Genomic DNA, 15,521 nt, shown 5'->3' on the forward strand with positions numbered 1-15,521 from the left:
ATTTCCCATATGATATTCTCCATTGCCTGTAGCCAAATGGGCCTACCTTCCAGGCTTGCATATTAGCGGGTGGTCATTTGGAAAAGCCAGAGGATGATCAGGTATTGGAAGTGCATGAGAAAGGATGCTGGAGAGGGAGAAGTGCCCAGTTGCCTCATGGGGCTGCCAACTGTGACTAAATGTATTCCTGGAGGTCTCATCATGTGACCTGTCCACACTCTCCAGCCATTAAGTCAGCCAGCACATCCATTCTTGTGATGCACTGCCTTCCTATATCAACTGGAAAGCAAAAAGACTCATTACCCAATTGGATAAGGCGGGAGAATGGGGTTGAGAAATTTATTGGCCATGATTGAATGGCGGAGCAGACTCGATGGGCCGAATGGCCTAATTTCTGCTCCTGTGTCTTATGGTCTTATGGATGAAGCTTGACTGTCAGCCAAACAGCCTTTTTCTCCCAACTTTCAAAATGTTTATATCTGGTAAAGAGAAATGTTCAAAGAAAATGGCAAAAAAAATCTTTTTAAAAGTCCCGATGATTTTTCTCCAGGGTGGCACACAGCAGTGTCCTGGGGATTGATCTTCAATCCCTTGGAGACTCCAGGCCAATCCTGGAGGATTAGCAACCCTACCCCTCCCCCTCAGACCCCCAGACAGATTAATAAATTGTCAAATGATTTACTTAAATGAGTGAATATAACAAAATGAATCAATAGAACCATAGAAAAGTTATGGTGCAGAAAGACGCCCATTGTATCTGTGCCAGCCAAAAAACAAAAACAAAAACAAAAATTGCTGGAAAAAAGCTCAGCAGATCTGACAGCAGAGTTAACGTTTCGAGTCCGTCCGAAGGAAAAAAGGAACCAGCCGCTCATTCTAATCCCACTTTCCAGTTCCTGGTCTGTGGCCTTGCAGGTTACAGCCCTTCAGATGCAGACCCAGGTACCTTATAAGTGAGTTGAGCATTTCAGCCTCAACCACTAACTTAGGCAGTAAATTCCAGACACCCACCACCCTCTGGGTGAAAAACTTTTTCCTCATGTCCTCTCTAATCCTTCTACCAATCTCCTTAAATCGATGCCCCCTGGTAATTGACCCCTCAGCTAGGGGAAACAGGTCTTTCCAGTCTACCCTATCCAGGCCCCTCATAATTTTGTACACCTCAATTAGGTGGCCCCTTAGCCTCCTCTGTTCTAAGGAAAACAACTCTAGCCTATCCAATCTCTCCTCATAGTTGCAATTTTCAAGCCCTGGCAACATTCTTGTAAATCTCCCCTGCACTCTCTCCAGAGCAATTATGCCCTTCCTGTAATGTGGTGACCACCTATCATCTGGATGTCATAACAGTTTAACCTGCCTCAGAAACAGGCCATTTGGCCCAACCAGCCCATGCTGGTGTTTACCTTCCATGTGGGCAATAGCTGTAATCACATTTACCCGCCCTGTTCCCATTTCCGTTCAATCCCTTGGCCTTCATCCAGTCCAATTTTGAATATTGGCTTAGTTTCTGCTTGAATCGCTAGCCCTTGAAGTAAAAACCACAGGCTCACAGCTTTCTGAGTCAGGAAGTTATTGCTGCCCTCTCCTAAATCTGATATTTAATCTTGTATCTATGCCTCCTTGTTCTTGACCCCCATCATCTACTGGAAGCACCCTGCTTCTATCTGTCTTGTCTCTTCCTTTCATTTGAAAAACGTCTATCGTATCGCCCTGCGATCTATAATGTCCTAACGATATAAAGCCTCATTTATTTCTGTGCTGATATATGCGCGCGGCTAAATGAAATAAATAATCAATTAGTTAGGATGGGTTCGCTGACAGGTAAATAACCAATTGCTCTGTTGAATAATTGATTCAACTGCCAAAGAAATTCAAAGTCCATTTTTACGGATTGATTAAATGAATAGTCAATTTTCTAAATATAGACAAGTCACCGAGCGCGAAGAATCCTTGGGTTTTGTTCCTGTTCTGGTGCTTGGGTAAGGAGCTAAAGTGCATATATTGTGTTGGAGACCAGCAAGAAGGAAACGAGAAGCAGAAAAAGATGGGGGCAAATCAATTATGCAACAAGCTGTAAGTTTTAAACGTTTACAGGTTGTTGGAGGGACGAAGCGCTTTGTGTAGCTTTGGGCGGCCCACAGTGGAAACACCACAGGAACCACCGAGAGGCGACAGTACAGATTTACTAGGGCAACGCTGGGGATTGGAACCTATACTCATTTGGAGAGACTTGCAAGAGTGGAACTATTTCCACCAGAGAACACCAAGGGAAGAATGAAAAGAGGTTTTTAAAATTGTGAAGGGTTTCAATAGGTTGAATGCTGTGAGAGCAGTATTCTGAAGGAGTTCTACTTTTCGTAGGATGGCAATTAATTCTTATATGGTACCAGTGCACAACAGTGCTTACAGGGTTAACGTGACTTAAATGGAAGTAGTAAAAATCTTTTGCAATTAGAAATTTACAAATGGATATGGACAGGTGAGGTGAATGGGCCAAAATTTGGCAGATGGAGTTTAATGTGGATAAGTGTGAGGTTATCCATTTTGGTCAGAAGAATAAAAAGGCGACTTATTATTTAAATAGAGAGAAACTTCAGTGCAGAGAGATCTGGGTGTCCTCATGCATGAATCGCTGAAAGCTGGTATGCAGGTACAGCAGGTAATAAGGAAGGCAAATGGAATTTTGGCATTTATTGCGGAAGGAATAGAGTATAAAAATAGGGAAGTGTTGCGACTGTACAAGGCATTGGTGAGACTGCACTTGGAGTACTGTGCACAGTTTTGATCCCCTTACTTGAGGAAGGATGTAGTTGCATTGGAGGTGGTTCAGAGGAGGTTCACTAGATTGATTCCAGAGATGCAGGGCTTGTCTTATGAGGAGAGATTGAGCAGTTTAGGCCTATACTCGCTAGAGTTTAAAAGGATGAGGGGAGATCTAATTGAGGCATATAAGATGCTAAAGGGGATAGACAAAGTAGACGTGGAGCGGATGTTTCCCCTGGTGGGGCATTCTAGAACGAGAGGCCATGGTTTTAGTCTAAGGGGTGGTAGATTTAAATCAGAGATGAGGAGGAATTACTTTTCTCAAAGGGTCGTGCATCTGTGGAATTCACTACCTCAGAGTGCAGTGGATGCCGGGACCCTGAATAAATTTAAGGAAGAGATAGACAGATTTTTAATTAGTAACGGGTTGAAAGGTAATGGGGAGAGGGCGGGAAATTGGAGTTGAGGCCGAAATGAGATCAGCCATGATGGTATTGAATGGCGGGGCAGGCTCGAGGGGCTGAATGGCCCACTCCTGCTCCTAGTTCTTATGTTTTTATGACTGAATAGCCGCCTCCTGTATCGTAATGACACTTTGACGGTATGTGCTCAAGTCTGTGAGTGTGACTTGAATCCTCAACAGTTAAGCTTTCTATCTGCAATACCATCCGAGCAAAACTGGCATTTTCAATATAACCAGTATTTATAACATGGGAAGGTTACAATACAGATGTCAGTACTTATCATATTGAATTTGACTTGCATTTGCTTCAAAGATAAAGAGATGATGATTGTGACTCATGCAATATTTATCCTGCACATTTATAAACAAATGATATTAACCAGTATAGAAACAATGATATGAAAAATTTAAATTTCAGATGATGATTTAAAAGGGATTCTCCCTGTAAATCATCAGCCAAAGCTTCCACCGATGAGGAGCTTTTAGCATAAAAAATTGTCTTAAGGAAAATGGCCACCAAGGCAGGAAATTAGGAAGGGAGATTAGGAAGGGAGAACAAAGGTTTAGTCAAGGAGGGGGGTTTTAGAGGAGATCAGTCTTACGAACAGAAGAAATGAAGAGGTTTGGTCAAGGAATCTCAGAAAATCGGACTCAGGTCCTGGAGGTTCTGTCATGAAAGTACTTGACAGATGCTCCACGGCCCACAGAGGGCCTCCCCCCCACCCCTCCCCATACCCCACCCCCCACTTCCCCGCCTGCTCTTGGTGCTGCCCATTTGGCTTGTATTGCTAGGGAGTTGGAGTTTAAAAATAGGGAAGTCTTTGTTACAACTGTACAGGTTGTTGGTGAGGCCGCACCTGGAGTACTGTGTACAGTTTTGGTCCCCGTATTTAAGAAAGGGTATACTGGCATTGGAGGCAGTTCAAAAGAGATTCACTGGGCTGATTCCTGGGATGAAGAGGCTGACTTATGAAGAAGATCTAAACAGCTTAGGCCTTTATTCACTGGAGTTTAGAAGAATGAGGGGTGATCTTATTGATAGGTACAAGATTCTGAGCTTGACAGGGTAGATGTTGAGAAGATGTTTCCACTAGTGGGGGAATCTCGAACTAGGGGACATAGTTACAGAATAAAGGGACACTCATTTAAAACTGAGATGTAAAGGAATTTCTTCTCTGAGGGGAGTGAATGTCTGGAATTCTCTATCCCACAGGTGGGAATGTTGGGTTGAGGTTACATTCAGATCAGCCATGAGGGGCTGAATGGCCTACTCCTGCTCCTATTTCTTATGTTCTTAGTCGACTGTGGTGCTGTCGAGGAGGCTGAACTGCCTTCCCTCTGACTGGGGCGCGCCTGTTAATGGCAGCTCCCGGCAAGATGGTGCTGCAGGGTCCTGGCACCCGATGAACTGGGGGCGGGGGGAGTCAGCTCCTGCTTTTGGTTCCAAAGGTGGGACTTCAGCCTCCCTGGGAAAAATTCAACCCCCTGAGCTCAGGTCGCACCATGACAATAAGCTGGCTGTGAGCCAGCACCAGCACAAGATGACCACAAATTGTCCCAGAGTATTGATCAAAAACCCAACGGGTTCATGAATGTCCTTCAGGGAACAGGACCTATGACCCAGCACCACCACCTGACCTGGCCTGCTTGTAACTCCAGTCCCATCTTGTGATTGTTTCTTCACTAAGCTTTCAGTGTTGCTCACATCCCAGGAACAGATGAAACAAATGGATGTGTATATAGACTTTGAAAAGGCGGTTGACAAAGTACCATATAAAAGACTTTTAGCAAAATTGAAGCCTTTGTGATTCAAAGGAACCATAGCAACATGGGTACAACATTGGCCGAGGGCGTTGAGCAGAGAGCTGTGGTGGACGATGGTTAGTTGTGGTAGGAAGAATGAGGGGAGGCAATATGAATGAAATGGTACAATTTAAAAATGGTAAAAGCAAAACACTGCGGATGCTGGAAATCTGAAACAAAAACAAAAATAGCTGGAAAAACTCAGCAGGTCTGACAGTATCTGCGGAGAGGAACACAGTTAAGGTTTCGAGTCCATATGACTCTTCACCAGAACCTAGGAGCAGAGAGACCCGGGGATATATGTGCACAAACCCTTGAAGATGAGAAGGCAAGTTGAGAAGGCTGTTTAAAAAAAGGATATGAGCTCCTTGGCTTTATTAATAGGGATGTAGTGTACAAAAGCAAGGAGGTTATACCAAATCCTTAGGAAACACTGCTTAGACCTCATAATGTGTTCCGTTCTGGGCACTACTGGTTAGGCAGGATGTGAAGCCTTGGGAAGGATGTAGAGGGGATTTACTGGAAAGGTCTCACCGATGAGGGGCTTCAGTTATGTGGAGAGACTGGCCTTGTCCTGCTTGGCACAAAGAAGGTGAAGGGGAGATTTGATAGAGGTGTTCAAAATAATGAATGGTTTTGATCGGTGGCGGATGGGTTGGCAACTCGAGGGCACAGGTTTAAGGCGATTGGCAAAGTAAGCCGAGGTGAAATGGAGAAGCATCTTCTTAATACACGGTTATTGTGATCTGCAGTGCACTGCCTGAAAGGGTAGGGGTTTAGCTGCAGCTACCAGCTGGGTGGCAGGTAACCAGAACAACCTCCAGGTGGGGAGGCTAGCTTCAAAATAAGCAGGACCTCTCCTGTCGAATGACCAGTCGTGGACCGCAGTGGCAAGGCGCTTAGAACGGGGGGACGTGAAGGGTGGCACCCCTACATCACTCAAAACCCCCATAAACCTACTTTGGCGGCAGCCTGCGACATGGTGAGCAAGAGCCACTGGTGAACTCCCCCCGCAGCAAAGCCCTTCAATGGATCGGTCAGCTGGAGGCTGTGAAGGCGGAGGGAAGCAGACCCTGCGACAGACGGCCGGGAGCAAGGCAGAAACAGGTTCAATAACCAGATTCGAGAGGAATTTGGAAACAGGGACGTGAGGTGGAAAACAGAATTACACAGAAGAGAGCAGGAGAATGGGGCTAATCAGATAGCTCCACCAATGGGGCTGGCACAGGCTCGATGGGCCAAAACATAGAAACATAGAAACTAGGAGCTACGAGGAGAGATTGGATAGATTGGGGTTATTTTCCTTAGAACAAAGAAGGCTGAGAGGTGACTTGATTGAGGTGTACAAAATTATAGATAGAGTGGACAGGATAAAATTGTTTCCCTTGGTGGAGAATTCTAGAACCAGGGGACATAGATTCAAGGTAAGTGGCAGAAGGCGTAGGGGGGACATGAGGAAGAACTTTTTTACGCAGAGGGTAGTGGGTGTCTGGAATTCGCTCCCCAAGTTGGTGGTAGAGGCAGAAACTTTAAACTCTTTTAAAAAGTACCTGGATCTGCATCTAAAGTGCTGTAAATTGCAGGGCTATGGGCCGGGTGCAGGAAAGTGGGATTAGAAAGGGCACCTGGGTGTCCTCGGGCTGGCATGGACAAGATGGGCCGAATGGCCTCCTTCTGTGCTGTAACTTCTCTATGGTTCTAGGAGCAGTCCATTCGGCCCTTCGAGCCTGCTCCGCCATTCATTATGATCATGGCTGATCCATCCAACTCAATAGCCTGTTCCCGCTTTCGCCCCATGAGCTATATCTAACTCCTTCCTGAAAACATACGATGTTTTGGCCTCAACTACTTTCTGTGGTAGCGAATTCCACAGGCTCACCACTCTCTGGGTGAAGAAATTTCTCCTCATCTCAGTCCTAAATGGTCTACCCCGTATCCTCAGACTGTGACCCCTGTTTCTAGACTCCCCCACCATCGGGAACATCCTTCCTGCATCTACCCTGTTTAGTCCTGTTAGAATTTTATAGGTCTCTATGAGATCCCCCCTCATTCTTCTGAACTCCAGCGAATATGATCCTAACCGACTCAATCTCTCCTCATATGTCAGTCCCGCCATCCCAGGAAAGGCCTCCTTCTGCATCGTGTCATTTCTGTGACCCTAAAATATTGCAAAGCCAACTTTTCAACTGTTCTCATTGTGCTTAATTTGGTGATTTTTCTTGCGTCTCCCCGGAGACTCCAGGCCCTGGAGGGTTGGTCCACCCTATGTACCCACCATACAGGAGACCTGCTAACATTCCCCAGCCAGAGTCACCAATTTAGGGGGCGATGGTGGAGGTATTGGGATTGGGGGGGAGGGGGTAGCTTTGGGGAAATGCAACGAACTGCCCTTCTTTAAAAAAAAATACCACCGATTCAGTCCAAGTACGGAGGGAGCATCGTGCTGCAGGCCTTAATATTTACTCAGAATATCCTGTGCTGAAGTAAGGATCAGATTGTGGTTTAGCTGAACAGATTTGCACTGCTTCCTGCTCCTGTGCAAAGCAGATGCCACACAATGAAACTCCACCTGCCTGACACAGTTACGATAATCCCTTCACCATTGTTTCCTGTGTTGGTTTACTGTTCTTTTTTCGTCAGTGTTGAGAGTAATCAACTTTTAATTGAAATCAGACTATCATCCTCTGCGTTGCTTTCAGAATATCAAAACGTAGTTTTTTTAAAAAAATGTTAACGTTTTTGGTGACCATGGTGATGACCTTTGCCCCGCAAGTCTATCTCTCCTTTAAAGGCTTTATAGTATTTATGCACTGATGTGTAGTTAATGTGTGTTAGGAGAACCAGATTGGAATTAAAATGGTCTCCTATTGTTTGCCTTGCAATAAGGCAAAGGGTTCTTTTTTTTTTGGGGGAGTCTCATTTCAAAGGCCAATTCGGCCCATTATAATGAAAAACTGACAAGAGAGTTTTCTGAGGGCTACAGTGGCGAATGGGGCCTTCAGACAAAAGCAAAGCGGCAACAGATTCAGTGCAGGCTCAGAAACCCGTCGGCCAGATTGGTAGGAGGGCGAAGAGTTGCCAATTCGGGGTTGGACGCACTCCAGGAGGCCCCATCACATGACCTCCCGCCAATGGCCAACATGTCCATTCCCCCGGCCCAACCCCTTCCCCGCAGCCAATCAGAAGGCGAGCAAACTTCTCATTACCCAATCGGATGTCACTCAAACAACCTTTTATTCCATCTCCAATACTTCTCTCAATAATAAACAAAAGAAAAGCACCTCCCCCCACTCCCCACCATGCTCCTTCTCCTAAATTAATGGTAGAAGTGTTGTGAAGATTAAAATTCATTCTTAAAGACCCCCCCAGGGCAACCATGGAGGATTAGCAACCTTAAAGTGGGTGCAAAACTCTCCGCACAGTCTAACTCTCAACTTCGATAAAGTAGATTCATGAATTTTTACTGCCCCGGTTGTAACTCCCTGTGTGCCCACTTAAGACAAATAATCTACACAGAGGCTGCACATTTAATCTTTTGCTATGTTCTTTTGAACATAAGGATATAAGAAATAGCTGCAGGATAAGGCCAATTGGCCACTCGGGCTTGCTACGCCATTCAATAAGATCATGGCTGATCTGATCGCCGTTTTAACCCCATTTCCCTGCTTGTCACCCATACCCCTTGACTCCCCTGAGTCGAAGATCTGCCTCACTCAGCCTCGAATCTATTCAGTGACCCAGCCTCCACTGCTCTCGCGGTAGTGAATTCCAAAGATTAACAAAGATTCTCTTCCCTAACAGGCTGTGAATGCTTGAGGTGGGGGTTGTGGGGGGGCGGGGTCTCGCTTAAGGGGCAATTTACGATCACAGTTGCACCCCACTAAACTGGGTTGGGGCAGGTTTGGGGGGTGGTCTGCATCTGTACTCCTTTGTGTAAAGCAGATTAAGGGGTGATCTAAAGACGTGGTTAAGATGGTGAAATGAGTTTGCAGTGTAAAGGGTTAATGTTGGATAAGTTAATAGATAGTCATCATTTGTGATGTAAGATCACATGACAACAGCCTGTTCACGGCCATCTTGGTGATGTAACAGAATATCTTACAGGGGCTTCAGGGTCTCTGTGACCAGAAGAGGAAATGGTTGACTCAGTGATTGTTCTATGTAGAGCCCTGCGCTAAGTCTTGTGCTGTCCATAGTTAGTAGAACATTCACTAAAAGGTAAAGTTTACCAACATCCTTGCCTCCAGCAGGTCTGTAGACCCCAACCTTGGACAACCACATCTAAGACCCGCGACGATGATAACTGAGAGTTAATCGGGTAGATGGAGAGGGACCAATTCCCCCCCGGTCCAAAACAAGGGAGTGTAACCTTAAAGTTAGAGCTAGCCCATTCAGGGGTGATGCCAGGAAGCACTTTTCCACACAGAGTAAGTGGAAAACTGGAATTCTCTCCACAAAAAAAGCCGGTGAGGCTGGTGGGGGGCGGCCGGGGGGGGGGGGGTGGGGTGGGGTGGGGAGGTCAATTGAATCAAAACTGCAGTTGGTAGATTTTTGTTTGGCAAGGATTTCAAAGGGTACAGAATCAAGATAGGTAGATAGAGTTAAGAATGCTGAATGGCCACCTCCTGTTCCTATGTCCTCATTTGGTGCCCAGTTATGTATCTGTGGCAACAATTCATCCTTATTTTTAAACACAGATGCTGACAGGCATGCAAAGTCTCTAACAGGGCATGTACAGAAGCGATTGCCGATGACCTCTCACGCGCAGATTTCTTCACAGCTGCAGGGCAGTTAAATAAATGGAAGGTTTGTTGCCAGTGAAAATGGTGATTGTAGCCTTTTCTGACATCAAAACAGCTTGCGTTTCTAAAGCACCCTTCATGACCATAGTATATCTCAAAGCATTTCACAGCCAGTGATATCCTCCTGAAGCGTAATCATTGTTCCTGTAACATATGACAGCCAATTCGCGCACAGCAACATCCCACCTACAGTGATTAGCTCAATGGCCAAGTAATTGCGTTTCCTCTTTTTAATTCTTTCAAGGGACGTGGGCGTCTCTGGACGGCATTCATCGCCCGTCCCTCATTACCCTTGAGTGGCTTGCTAGGCTTTTTCAGGGGGCAGTTGAGGAGTGAGCCACATTGCCGTGGGCCTGGAGTCACATGTAGGCCAGATTGGGATTAGTAAACCAGATGGGTTTTTGCAACAATCAATGATAGTTACCATCATTTACTTTATATTCCAGATTTATTAATTGAATTTAAGTTCGTGGTGGGATTTGAACCCATGTCCCCAGAGGATTAACCAGGGTCACTGGACTTACTAGTCCAGTGATATTACCACTACGCTACCATCTCTCCTCATGCAGCAATGTTGCAGATACAGTAATATTAGTGATATTTGTCAGGCCACAGGGAAAACTCTGTGGATTAGAGCCATGGAGACCTTTGGTGTCCACTTGAGAGGGCAAGCGGAATCCCGGTTTAACATTCCATCGGAAAGTCGGAGCGGTGCAGCGCTCTCTCTGGAGTGTCGTCGTAAATTTTGTGCTCCAGTCCCTGAAGTGGAACTCGAACCCGCGAGCCAAGGTGACCATGGTCAGAGGTTTGAATCCCGCTCCTGACAGACCCGCCGTTTGATAAGTGAGTACCTAATCCCAGCATACCCTGGCTGTAACATGGCCGCCCTATTGCTAGGCCTACAGTCCCTTTCAGAAGTGAGACGCACAGACGAAGAAACAGCCAGATTCCCTCCCCAGCCTTTGTTGGAGTTAACTCCAGTCGGATGGGATGGCTGAGGCCGAACTGCCTGATTGAGATGTGATGACCCCCACTGGAAAGTGTACATTTTGAGTTAGGTAAAGAGGCAACGTGCCTGTGATGCCCCACCTGATCAAATAGCCAAACCCTACTCAATGTGTAGATTCATAGATGAGGAACGATTACTTTTTTTTAGATGAGGTACTAGAGGGTTCCCATGGAACTGAACCCAACTGACTGGGTGGGGGTGGGGAGGGGGGAATGTGGTGGAGGTGGGGGGGTCAGTGTTTTCTGTAGGTTTGAACGCTTTCCGCGTCATCTTGTTCTTCCTTCCGGTGAGGGATTTGCAGGCAGATTAACGGGCAGGGACATGACCCCTCCATCCATGGTTGGAACCATGCCAGCTGATAGGGCAGTCAGACCGAAACAGCTGGCAGGTTTAACGTTTTCGAGATGCAGGGAGAGGCGGGAAGGGGAAGTATCCCATTGGCCGTCAACGCCAGAGTTTGGGGCCGAATCTCCATCCGATCTCCATTCACCGGGTCTGTCAGGAGCGCCATTCAAATTTCTGACTCAGTGACAGGAATTCTGCCATTGCTGGGTTGCCAACTGCGATTAAATGTATCCCTGGAGCTTTCATCTCATGACCTGCCCCCACACTCCAGCCATTAGTCGGCCAACACAACCATCCCTGTGACGCACTGCCCTCCTACGCCAATTGGAAAGCAAAAAGACTCATTACCCAATTGGACAATGCTTGACTGTCAGCCAAACAGCCCTTTATTTCCCTATTTTCAATATTTTTATATCTGTCAAAGCAAATGACAAAGTAAAACACTTTTTTTAATGTCCCGATGATTTTTCTCCAGGGTCGCGCACGGCAGTGTCCTGGAGATTGACCTTCAGTTCCTGGAGACTCCAGGCCAATCCTGGAGGGTTGGCAACCCTAGGATTGAGCCTGGGACTCGCTCCTGTTTTCAGGAAAGAGGCCGGAGTGTTAACGAATGATTTAAACGTAGTAAAACGGATGCCCATCTTTTAAAGTCCACCTTTTGTGGAGTTTTAAAGTCGCAGATGCTGAGACAAGCACTCCTGGCTGGTCAGGAAGGCTTGCCGTGCCTTATCCTGTTGTCTTTATGCGTGGCCTTTTAAGCAGCACTTGGTCAAAGCCTTGGCCATCTGGCTGCCAGATGTGCTGCGACTGCTCGTGGCAGCAACCGGAGTTGGTGGGGGGCGGGGGGTGGAACAGGCCTGTCAGGGCTACACTGCTAGTGAGTGCGGGAACCAAAAACCCTCGAATGCCAGCCAAAGTGGGGGGGGGCCTCCTGAAAGACCGCTGACCGGACGGAGTAGGCCGAGGGCCTGCTCGGACAGGGCCCTCGAGCGCGCCGCAGGGCTGTAGCCGGGCCTGGGGAGAGGCTCGGCCGACCTGATTACCCGCTCTCCTCCCTCGGGGAGTCACAGGAAGTGATGCAAAAAAGTTCTGCCTTGTTGACGGAGGATATGGCTGCAGAGAGGCAACAAAGCAAATCTGAGAATAACTCAAGGTGCTCTACTCATAGTGCAGTAAGCAGATAATGTTGTACGTTCATCCTGACAGTGGGGGGAATGACAGGGCCCAGCATGTCATGAGAGACGCCTCTGACTGAGCTAATGTATTTTAACCCTTTTGAGATGCTGTGTTTCTTGCTAATTCTTTCCTAAAATCTCATTTAAAATAATTTGCCCACTTTGCGGGCTGACTGCTCTTGGTTTGGACCACCCCCACCCCCCCTCTCCTGCCCCCCTCATTGGGATACCTGACTGACTGGGAGGGTTGAGGTTCAATCGGATATGATTTACTGGGAGCTTTCTCTCCCTCGTGGGTCAGTCCCTCGGGGGATGGAGGATGATTTGCTCTCGCTCCGGGGGGATCGATGGGGTTTGCGAGATGGCTGAGATGCCCGATGCGCGACGTGCAGGCCCAGCATCGTGGCCGGGGAGGGTGGTGGGGAAGGTGGTGCTTGAAGGGTCGGGTAGACGGGGGAGCTGTTTGGAGGTTTGCGCCCTCCCTCTGACACTTTGGCTTCACCCCTCCCTGCTCGTCCCCCGATGAAGCCTCTCGATGTGTTCGGCGCCTACCCGATCGCGCCTTCTCCATTTTGACCCGCCTCCAACCGGGGTCGCCCAGGGGTCGGCGGGCACTTCGGCCCCCTTCCTTTGGGGGCATCCCAAAAATGTGTTTCCGCTGGTCCTCCTGGGAGTCTCCCAGAAAGGCAGCGTCCCCTCCCAGGCCAGCGAACCACTGAAAACCAGCCCCGTGCGGCAGGACGTCTCCCTCATAAGCCTGACACTTGACCCTGCGCCCAGGTCTCGCTCATAAGCCTGACACTTGACCCTGCGCCCAGGTCTCGCTCATAAGCCTGACACTTGACCCTGCGCCCAGGTCTCTCTCATAAGCCTGACACTTGACCCTGTGCCCAGGTCTCTCTCATAAGCCTGACACTTGACCCTGTGCCCAGGTCTCTCTCATAAGCCTGACACTTGACCCTGTGCCCAGGTCTCTCTCATAAGCCTGACACTTGACCCTGTGCCCGGGTCTCTCTCATAAGCCTGACACTTGACCCTGTGCCCAGGTCTCGCTCATAAGCCTGACACTTGACCCTGCGCCAGTTGCTCCCTTGGGGGCATCCTGTTTATAGTTCTGGCCGCGCTGGTTCTTTGCCCAGTGACCATTCCGAAGTGAGGTTCTGCAAGCGAGTGTCCGATAGCCAGTGGGTTGCCAACCCTGGGAGCCAGTCCTGCTCCTGCCCTCACCCGGTGTCCGTTTAGACGCACTTTTCCGTCAGAATCACTGGGCAGGGATCGGGAACGGGGCTGCCTCTCCCCTCTCCCCACCCCTGCCCATATGATCCAGAGGTGCTGAGGCCAATTGCCTTTCCTGCTAATCAAGTAGTTCGCTCCCTTGAGAGCTGCAGCGCTATTCTGTACAAATAGAACTCGATAAAGGACAGTTATGTGATTCGAAGCATGCTGTGTTTCATACCACCAGCTGTATTTAAGGCGAGTGAAATGAATGACATTAGTTGAATCAGGGGAAAAGCTTTAGCTGCTTGAATGGCTCAGTCAGTAGCACATCTGTGTCCAAGCTGTAGGTTCAAGTTCTAGTCCAAAGACTGATAACTCAGGCTAAGACTCAAGAGGTGCCCTTTATAGGTCAGAAGTTAAATGAAGGCCCTGTCTCCTCTCTCAGGCAGGCACAGAAAGATCCCATGGTGTTACCTTGAAGAAGGACATGAGAGTTTTCCCAGAGTCTGTTTTCATATTTAACCTACAGCACCCAAAAACAGACTATCCTTTTGTTATCCCATTGCTGTGTGTGGGAGAGCTTGCAAATTGTCTCCATGTTTCTTCTATTTACTATAGAGGAAGAGTGCGTAATAGGCTGTGGAATGCTTTGAGATGTCCTAGGGTCATGAAAGGTACTATATAAATGCAAGTTCTTTCTTTCACTGAAAGTTGTTGGCTTTAGCGCTAAATGGGACCTGGGGAATGTGCAGCCTGTTTTCTATTCCCCAGAGTTTGCTGTCTGTCGTTGAGCTGTACAGAACATGAGGTCCCAGGTCCGAGCTCCCCTGTCCATGCTGATGTCAGCTGGGCCAGAAGTGAGGGAGCTTCAATGGGCTTCAGGTCTATAACTCACATTCGCCCCCCAGTGACTATCGTTGGAAGTGCGTGTGGTCAGATATTGGGCCAGGAGAGGATTCGGCTCAGCTCTGTCTGGCGTCCAGGCTGAACAGGCAAAGCAAGGGCATTCAGTGTGAAGTACTGAAGGGCAACTGGAGCAAGGTAGGGAGGAGAGGCAGGTAGAGAGTGAGGGGGGGGGAAAAAAGTAACACTGAAGAGTCCCATTTGTGCCCACTGGAAGTTGTTTGAATCAATGCTTCATTTCCCATTCATTCCGTCAACTGAATGCCGAGGTTTAACTTGTGTGTTTTGCATAGAAAATTGTTGTAAAGCCTTTAAAAAGACTCCCGACTTAGTATTAACAAAGAACTGGTGTTCCTCAGTCTTTCACTGAGATCAGCAGAATTGAGGTTGGTGGCTGCTGCTTTGAAACGGTATTGTTATGTTAGCTGGAAGAGACGACTGTGGAATTTTATAGGTAGACTGTGTTACATTAAGGAGAAGTCAAGAAATCTGTTTCCAATGCATTTCCCGTTCAGCTCCTGTAGATAAACAGTAAAAAAAAAACCCAGCTACTGCTTTAAATTGTTTAAATGGTAGGCAGCTGCCTTGTGTGCTGTGATGGAAATGCTGTGGAACATTTCCCTGTGTCAGCCAAACAAACATTCCTCATGTGGTAATTCAGGCAGCGAGTGCCAAGGGAAGAAATGGCATCTGAGGCCTGCCTGTTCTCCCATTTGTGAAGTAAAAGACAGACAGACTTCTTAAAAAAAAATATTATTCATTGGCATGGCTGGCTGGGCCAGCATTTATTGCCCAGGTTCAAAGGGCAGTTAAGAGTCAACGTAACGTTGCTGTGAGTCAGGAGTCACACCTAGGCCAGACCAGGTAAGGATGGCAGATTCCCTCCCCTAAAGTGAACCAGATGGGTTTTTACAACAATGGTTTCCCGATCAGACTTTTTAATGCCGGATTTTTTTTCCCCCTTTTATTGAATTCAAATTCCACCATCTGCACCGAGGTGGGAACCCAGGACCTCAAAGCTTTACACGGGGTCTCTGGGA

At 47.7% G+C, this 15,521-nt stretch overlaps 1 protein-coding gene across 2 annotated transcripts in view; it reads left to right on the top strand.

Moving 5' to 3' along the window:
• LOC144668550 (paladin-like) overlaps window positions 1-15,521 on the top strand; it is a 257,514-nt gene that overhangs the window by 44,455 nt on the left and 197,538 nt on the right. The window lies entirely within an intron of this gene.

The sequence above is a fragment of the Cetorhinus maximus genome, chromosome 27 (assembly GCF_964194155.1).
Source record: "Cetorhinus maximus chromosome 27, sCetMax3.hap1.1, whole genome shotgun sequence".
NCBI classification, from domain to species: Eukaryota; Metazoa; Chordata; class Chondrichthyes; order Lamniformes; family Cetorhinidae; genus Cetorhinus; species Cetorhinus maximus.